General features: G+C 41.4%; 1 non-coding gene across 1 annotated transcript; it reads right to left on the reverse strand.

Annotated features, from left to right (window-relative positions):
- Nucleotides 1–5,633: 5,633 nt before the first annotated feature.
- TRNAS-GCU lies at nt 5,634–5,715 on the reverse strand. The gene has a single exon. It is a non-coding gene; the product is annotated as a tRNA-Ser (tRNA).
- Between the last annotated feature and the right edge of the window lie 3,080 nt (nt 5,716–8,795).

The following is an 8,795-nucleotide window of genomic DNA, read 5'->3' on the forward strand; positions in this document are numbered from 1 at the left end:
TCAATAAATGCACTGATTCTCCGATTTCCTTATAAAATATTTTAAGTATTTTGCCTTGCTAAATGTTTGCAAGTGTTTAGGTACATATAAAGATTCCTATTTTAAGGCAAATCATACTGTTAGTTATACTTATCTCAAGAGCAAATAATTTTATATTCATTAGTGATTCATAGAAGTTTTCTTGTGCTGGAAAATTGGAAGCAGGAGGAAGCCTGATTTCTTAACAAGAACATTATAAAAACATCTAAACTGCATAGGTAATTTTGTTCAATTTAGTTAGTTGCCATAATGCAAAAAAAAAAAAAAAAGACACAGTTAATGTGCAGATTTTTATTTTTTTTTGGCAAGGTCAGGGCCTACTCTAGGGAGTTTTGCCATCCTGAGCCAACATTTGCTTTTGCAGTCTTCTCTTGGGACCAGTCTTACAGAAGAGTGTGCAGCTATATTCCTTTCCAATCTGATCATTTTAATTTCCCAGTTGGCTTTGTTCTAGCCACATCACTTCCTGTTTGTGGAATTTATCCTAAATCCTTTTTTTTTTTTCCAGGATCATGTTTCATATTTATTACAATTTGATATACCGCCTTATCAGAAATCAAAGCAGTTTTACAAAGTTAATATTTTTTTAAAAAAGGGGACAACAAAACAACACCAAAAGCAAAAGACAGAATACCGACAGACAGACAGTGACAAACTGGAACAAAAGGAGACGGGGAGGAACTACAATATTTGGATATAAAAGAACAAAGAACGGAAGAACACAAAAGGAGGGGGGATCTTATTTCTGTTTTCCATTCCTTCACTTTTCTATTTCCCTTCCTCCAATTCATCTTTCTCTGATGTTGATCCTTCTGTTTCATATTTATTTCTCCATGTTTCTCATTTGTCCTTTTATCTACCTAAAAATAATGTCATTTCTCCTTCCCTCTCTAGTCTTGTCTCTCTCTTTTCACCCTTTGCCTACTTACCAGCCTGGGAACTTGGGGATAATCCTGGATAATGGTTTCTGTATAAGTTAATACCCATAAGGAAACAATTTGAGCATTATTTGGCCAGCAAAACATGCAGTAAAACTGAGTTAAAGCTGTAGTAATACTTTACGCATTGGCCCGTGTGTCTGAAAGGGACTAGAGAGATCGCCACTCACTCCTGCCCTTTTGGAACCATCTTAGAAAACAGTACTGGGTGACTCCCGTGCACTTCTTTGTCCCCACTTGAGCATCTTGAGGATCCAGATTCAATCAGATACTAAAGGCCAGATTCTGTATAGGATGCCCAGTCTCAGAAGCTGCCTAAGCGGCTTTTGAGAATCACACACGGGTGTCCTATAGAGGATCACACCTAAGCCCGCCTAATAACCCAATTCTCTAACCGACAACCATGACACAGGCGCTGGTTAGAGAATCAGGTTGCTGCTGAGCTTATCACAGCAAGGGATCTCCCTGCTATGCTATTTAGCGGCAACCTGTTTCCCCCCCCCCCCCCCCCCCCGAAGACTACTGGCAGGAGGGATGCCCAGTCCCTTCTGCCGGAACCCACCAAACACCGCAGGCATCCCCCCACTGGACCCCCCCAATCCAGCCCCCCACCTTAAAATGTTGGCCAGCCTGAGGCATCCTTCCTGCCTCCAGCCGGCTGATCTGCCTTCCCATGAATGGCAGGCCTGCCCCTTCCCAATGCATCGTGGGATGCACCAGGGAGGGACCTTAGGCCCTGATTGGCCCAGATGCTTAAAGCCCTCCCAGTAGGAGGGGCCTTAGGCACTTGGCCAACTGGAATTTTAGGCCCCATTCACAGTGCATTCTGGGATGCACTGGGTGGCCTAAAGGATCTGGCCTATCAGAATCTTAGGCCACTCCCAGTGCATCCCAGCATGCACTGCAAATGGGGCCTAAGATTCCGGTTGGCCCAGGTGCCAATCAGGAAGGGTCAGGCCCGCCATTTTGGGGAAGATGGGCCAGCTAGCTGGAGGCAGGAAGGATGCCTCTGATTGGCCAATGTTTTAAGGTAGGAGGGGTTCCAGGGGGGCTGGGAGTTCCAGCAGGGTTTTTTTTTCCAGCAATTGTCGGTGATGTACAGGGTGGACGGGCGGCCGCTAAACTTATCGCAGCACGGAGATCCCTTGCCGCAATAAGCTCAGTGGCTGTGTCTGCTTACAATGTAGGCCAGCATTTTGCTGGCCTATATTGTACGTATCTACCATGGGCCTAGGGAGGCGCGTACGAACGCCTAGGCCCACCTAAGGTTAGGCTCCCGGAGGTACCTACAGTAGGTCCCGATTGGCTGGTTAGGCAGCAGTTGGCCACCTACAATTGGGATGTTGTTCATAGAATTTGGCCCTAAATGTTACAATACCTTTGCACCTTCAAAGTTATGGGCAGAGGAGAGAAACTATGGCTCTTTTGGACATGACCCACCCAGCCAGAAAACTTGCTTGTTGGAGAGAAGTCATTTTAGCTCCTCTCTGCTGTTCATAAGTCTAGACATTGTGGAGCTGCATGTGAGGTCATGGTGAATGTTGGCATTACTGTATTTTCCTCTTATATGTCATTCTGGCCTTGTCTGATGCATCCCGACATGCACCAGGTAAGGCAGGAAGTCACCATTTTGAGAATGATGGCGCCGGAGGCAGGAGTGAGTGAGCATCACTCTTGCCTCACTAAGGAGTTTGCGGGGGAGGGGGCTGGGTTAGGGTCAGGTGGGGGGCAGAAGCATAGCCAGGTTTTGACATCTGAGGGAGCAGACCTTTTGTAAAACAGGTGTGGGAGAAGGCTGCAGGTGCCATTTTATTTAAAATCTGTTGCACCCACCTAGCTAAGCTACTAGACATCAGGGAATTTTGTTTTTCAACTTTGGAGACAGGTTGGGCAGGGGTGGGTATTGGGTGGGAGGGAGGGAAGTCTGCCACTAACCTGGGATGATGGATGGGTGGTGCCCTAGATACCAGGGATTGCTGGGGGAAGGAGGAGTCAGGTCAGGGGGTGCCACAACACATCAAGGTTGTTTGAGCATTGGTATGGGACAGGAGAGGCGAAATACTACAGTATACTTACCAAATCTTCTAATATCTTGTATTGTTGAGGACAGTAACTTTAGAGAAATTTATCTTATAATCAATCTCAATCCTGCATCTTATAACCAGGAACCATCAGAAGCAGTACTCTATTATGTGACTAGCACAGATGATTATAGAGATTTAAAACCGCTATGCTTCTTCATAGGCTCTGGTATAGTGTTAACATTCTTTTTTTTAAAGTTTTTAAATATTATTTCAATATTATGTAGGATGTGCTCTGCCATTTTTTTACATAGATGGGATTTGAACTATTGAGTGGTAATTTTAGGTCTGGGTAGTTGTTAGTTTGGGGTCCTTCATCTTGAGATGTGAGTTGACTAAGCCTGATTTAAATGTAAGCAGTTTAATGGTGCACCCTCACCTGGAGTACTGCGTCCAGCACTGGTCGCCGTACATGAAGAAGAGTCCAGAGAAGAGCGACTAAGATGGTTAAGGGTCTGGAGAAGCTGCCGTACAGCGAAAGATTAGAGAAATTGGGCCTCTTCTCCCTCGAACAGAGGATATTGAGAGGGGACATGATCGAAACATTCAAGGTACTGAAGGGGAAAGACTTAGTAGATAAGGACAGGTTATTCACCCTCTCCAAGATAGGGAGAACAAGAGGGCACGCTCTAAAATTGAAAGGGGATAGATTCCGTACAAACGTAAGGAAGTTCTTCTTCACCCAGAGAGTGGTAGAAAACTGGAATGCTCCTCCGGAGTCTGTTATAGGGGGAAACACCCTCCAGGGATTCAAGACAAAGTTAGACAAGTTCCTGCTGAACAAGAACGGGCACTGGTAGGGCTAGTCTCAGTTAGGGCGCTGGTCTTTGACCAGAGGGCTGCCGCGTGAGCGGACTGCTGGGCGTGATGGACCCCTGGTCTGACCCAGCAGCGGCAATTCTTAGGTTCTTAATCCTGTGTGAATCTGGTTCTAGGGGGGAGGGAGGACACTGATGGATGCAGAGAGGCACTACAGTAGTAAAGTTTCTATCCTTTATGCCACAGACTGGTTGTCCTTTTTTTGGCTACTTTCCATGCAGTTTCTGAGGAAATGATTGGTAGCCTTAGAAGCCAGTTCCATCATTGTGTCTAGAAAGGGTAATTTGCGTTTGGCAACACACTCTCTCTGGCTACATACAAGTCTCCTTTTCTCTGACAGCCAGTGAATGCAGGATAGCTCTTAGTTGTTTAAATCAGCCCAGAGCTCAGGCAGCGACACAGATTGATTCCTCTGGTTATGGCAAAATATCTTTTCAGGAAAAGAGAAAGAAGTGGCTAGTGCAGCTTAGCTTTTGAATATCCTGGATTTTTCACACAATGGGCTGAAAACCTAAACGACTTTGCAATAACCCTGCTTGCGTTTAAATGTCCTTCAAGTTGTTTCCCCCTGACCTTTACTATAACGCTCAAGTTACTGACGTCCGCCTAAACTCGGGAAAAGGGAATATGTACCAGGCCACTAGAATCTTTCCACAGGAGCTTCAACATAAATGAGAATTGGCCGGAAGGTTTTATGTAACACAGAGGAAAAAAGCCGCTCTTTTTCAGATCGTGAGCGCCCTTTTCCCCGGTCAGGTGCATTTATTTATTTTTTTTATTATTTATTTATAAAATTTTACAATATTTTCAAGCGTATACATCTTGTACAGTAAAGTGAGATCAAACAACATATTAAACTAAAATTGCAAAATTAATATTACTACAAGGAAATACTAATCTAGCTAATCTCACACTAGTCCTCAATTTTATTGGATCCATAATTAAGAGTAGAACATATATAATTCAAATTAATTAAATAAGAAAAATCCTTATCTGACTAAAGTGCAGGAAGCTAACTTTCCATGGATGTTGTTGTTGTTATTCCTTTTTCTAGACGTTTCATTGAGAGAAAGCTAATCAGTTGAGATGGCTCTGTAAATATATACTTCAATGATAAATATCTAACTACACATTTACATGGATATCTCAAAAAGAAAATACCCCCTATTTGAGTCACTCCAGGTTTTAGAATCAAAAATTCTTTCCTTCTTTTTTGAGTCTCTCTAGAGACATCAGGAAAAATCTGAATAAGCTTCCCAGGAAGTCTTTGGATCTATTTTTAAAGAAAAGTTTTAATATCCAATCCCTGTCTGGAGCCAAAGCAACAGACAACAAGAGGTAAGATAGACTACAATCAGATAGAGAATTGGCTGTTCCAGCTACTCTCTTGTTGTCGGTCAGGTGCATTTAATGGAAAAACCGAAATTTAGATATTAGATATGACCCCAATCACGCGCTTTGATCGTCCGAGATCACGATGAGACCCGTCCTTCTTGCAAATATTTTTCCCGGGCTTCCAAACGTACTGTCTGACTTATGCGCCTTGTTTCGAAAGATCGTGGGTGACAAAAACCCAGTCCGATTTGTTTATAGTGCAAAAGTGATCTCTCTGCACTGCTCTGCCGACATATGTAGCAAGTTACATTGTGAGAGGGGCGGGATTTAAATGGGAGGGGTTTGGATTTTACTGTGTTTTGGGGTTTTTTGGTCATAAGTTCTTTTTCATAAAAACAAAACAAAAAAATAAAAAGCATTGCGACGAGGGTGGGATTCGAACCCACGCGTGCAGAGCACAATGGATTAGCAGTCCATCGCCTTAACCACTCGGCCACCTCGTCTTATCAAATAACTTTCTTCTCCAGTGTTCTTATAGAATACTGCTTTCATCAACGGAAAATTGACGATAGAACATAAATTGATTCCTTCTTGTACTTAGATTTTGATTATCAAGGGGACTTTTTACTAAATGGTATTTGCGTTTTGCAATATTTTGCCTGCACACATTTCTTTTTAAAGATATTTTTGTAGAGAACACATCTAATGGGCATTCCTGTGCTATCCAGCTAGTACATTCTGATTAGTGAATGCTAAACAGACAACACATACTTAGAAGTGGTAGCACTTAGCTCCTCCTAAATAGGAAGAAGTGCTCCTGTGTTAATGTTTGTCCAGGTCTTGTGCACTAATGGCAACATTAGTACACCACCTGCAAGACTATCTCTACTTCAGGAAGCAGATGAAAGTTTGATTCTTCAACCAGGCTTTAATGGAAAAAGCAACTAGCTTGCTAGTCACACTCAAACAAGGACTAAATTGGCTGCCTATACTGTAGCAGGACTTGTTTATCCACTCGTACCCTAGCTGATATTATATTCATGCACCTTTCTGACTTTACATGCAACTTTAAATTAGTTCTCTTACCCTTTCCCTTTTACAAAAGTGCAAAATAGGTTTTTAGCGCTGAATGCTCTGCGTCATAAGAGCATCATTGCAGCATAGAGCATTCAGTGTGCCAGCCGGCATTAAAATCCTCTTCCGTGCTTTAGTAGAAAGGGGGTGGGTTAATTTCTAACTCCTATCACTCTGTTTTAGCAGCTATCTATAGGTTCCATCTTTGCTTACAACTCATGCTGTTAAAATGTTTTATTGCATATTGTGTTGACATTGTAATGTAGCATATATTATGCCATCCCTTCTTCTGTTATTTCAATATTCATACTACTGTAATTGTTTATTGACCAAATTAATTGTTTATTAGACAACCCAATGGCATTATCATATGATACTGTGCTATTTGGTATGGCAATGAGAGCAAAAAGTCAGATTTCTACAAACAATAATAAATGATTACTCGTAATGACTGGTGTTGCCATTCAACAAATTACGTATAATTGGAAAGATTGGAGTATATTAAATTATAATTTCTGGTGGAATTCTTTATGTCATGTTTATAAAATGGAGAGATTTATTGCAATATAGCGGGGATGTTTCAGGCAATTTCAAGATGTGTGGGAGCCATTAACAAAATATTGTACTGTTTAGATGAAATTGTTTCCCTTAAATTTACAAGTTCAATAGTGAGGGGGGGAGGGGGGTTATTTTACTATTACATATTCTATAAGATATTTGATTATATGGTAAGAAAGGGTGGGAAGGGGGGGTGATAAGAGTTTATATTTTGTACCAATGATGATTATTAAGTGATGTATTTATTGTTAATTTGTTTGAACATATGTCACACTTATTGTAAGTTTGAAAATGAATAAAGAATTAAAAAAAGGACATTGTAATGTAGCATATATTATGCCATCCCTTCTACTGTTATTTCAATATTCATACTACTGTAATTGTTTATTGCCTATCCCTCCCTTTACTATGCTACAGTGGAGGTTTCCACCCTGACCTGTGGTGCTAAATGCTTCAACATTGCTCTGACACGCATAGGAATTCTCTTCTGTGGCTTGCTTAGTAAAAAAAAAAAAAAAAAAATGGGGGGTATGTTTCACATATTCTTGCTATATACTGCTTGAATTTCTTTAAAAAGGCAGTAAGTAAATCCAAATAAATTAATAGATTTTTTTTTTTTTAACAAGCCTTAAAAAATACCATCTTAAGTCTGGACTTAAGTGTGCAGGAAAGTCCCATTAAGCCCAGATTCCAGCACACTTTAGTAAAAGGGCCCATGTATTTTGTGGAGATTTGAGGCACGGGTGGAGTATGAGGTACTGTTATGTGCCATTCCATGATATATAGAAATCTGAACCCCCCCCCACACACACCAATCTAGATTGCCAATGGGAGTGTGAGATTTCTTTCATAGTAGTGTCTACCCTCCCTTGAGATTCATTGCATGCAAGTACGTGAAGGAAATGCTATATACGTATTCTTTCACCTTAACCTAATATATATATTTTTTATATTCACACTCCTATCACATGCAAATTTCCTTTCCATATTAGAGTCTCTTCAGCGTTTTGAACATGCTGGAGACATTATAATGAACAGTGAAAAATATTTGCTCTGTTTAGTGTGCCAGAGCTAAAAAAAAAAGTTTGAGAGACACTGTTCTATATCTTTGTTTATTTAAGTGGACTAACAAAGCAAATTACTTTATAAGAGTTCCTAGGAGCTTATAGAACTCTATTTGAACCTGGAGAAAATTAGAGGCCTCTTCCTTCCCAAATATTGTATTGTTTTGTAATGCTACCTTTAAACAATTATGTAGTACTTTGAGACATTTTCAATTTTAGATGGTGCCTTCTCTGTTGGAAGCATATCACATATGGCCTAGGTTTACAAACACTTAGGGGAAGATTCTCAAAACTTTGCAGTAAAATCCGAAGGGCTGCTGTTGCAGCCATTATTGTAGCGATTTTAAAAAAAGCGAGTCATTCTCATAAAACCATGCATGCAAATTAGGTTGGCAGAGAGTAGCGAAGGTTTGCTAAATTTACTTGAGATGAGTCACTGGTGATAGCAACTGTCACATACGCAGGATACACCACAAAAGAGGTGTAAATGTGTGCATGTGCTCAGAAAAGCAACGCTGTAAGCACACATATCATGTGTGTGCCTTATTACAGCATATTGGATAAGAACATAAGAAATGGCTTCGCCGGATCAGACCCTAGGTCCATCCAGTCCGGCGACCAGCACTCGCAGAGGCCAAGCCAGGTGTTCCCTGCTGAGAAACCTTGTTTACTCGTATCCCTCAATGTGATTTGCGAGAAAGTGTGCATCCAACTTGCCCTTGAATCCCAGAATGGTGGTCTCCATCACGACCACCTCTGGGAGAGCATTCCAAGCATCCACCACTCGTTGTGTGAAACTGAATTTCCTGATATTTGTCCTGGGCCTGGTGCCCCTCAGCTTCAGTCCATGACCTCTTGTCCGAGTCTCATTTGACAATGTGAATAAC

The sequence above is a fragment of the Geotrypetes seraphini genome, chromosome 3, assembly GCF_902459505.1.
Source record: "Geotrypetes seraphini chromosome 3, aGeoSer1.1, whole genome shotgun sequence".
NCBI lineage: Eukaryota > Metazoa > Chordata > Amphibia > Gymnophiona > Dermophiidae > Geotrypetes > Geotrypetes seraphini.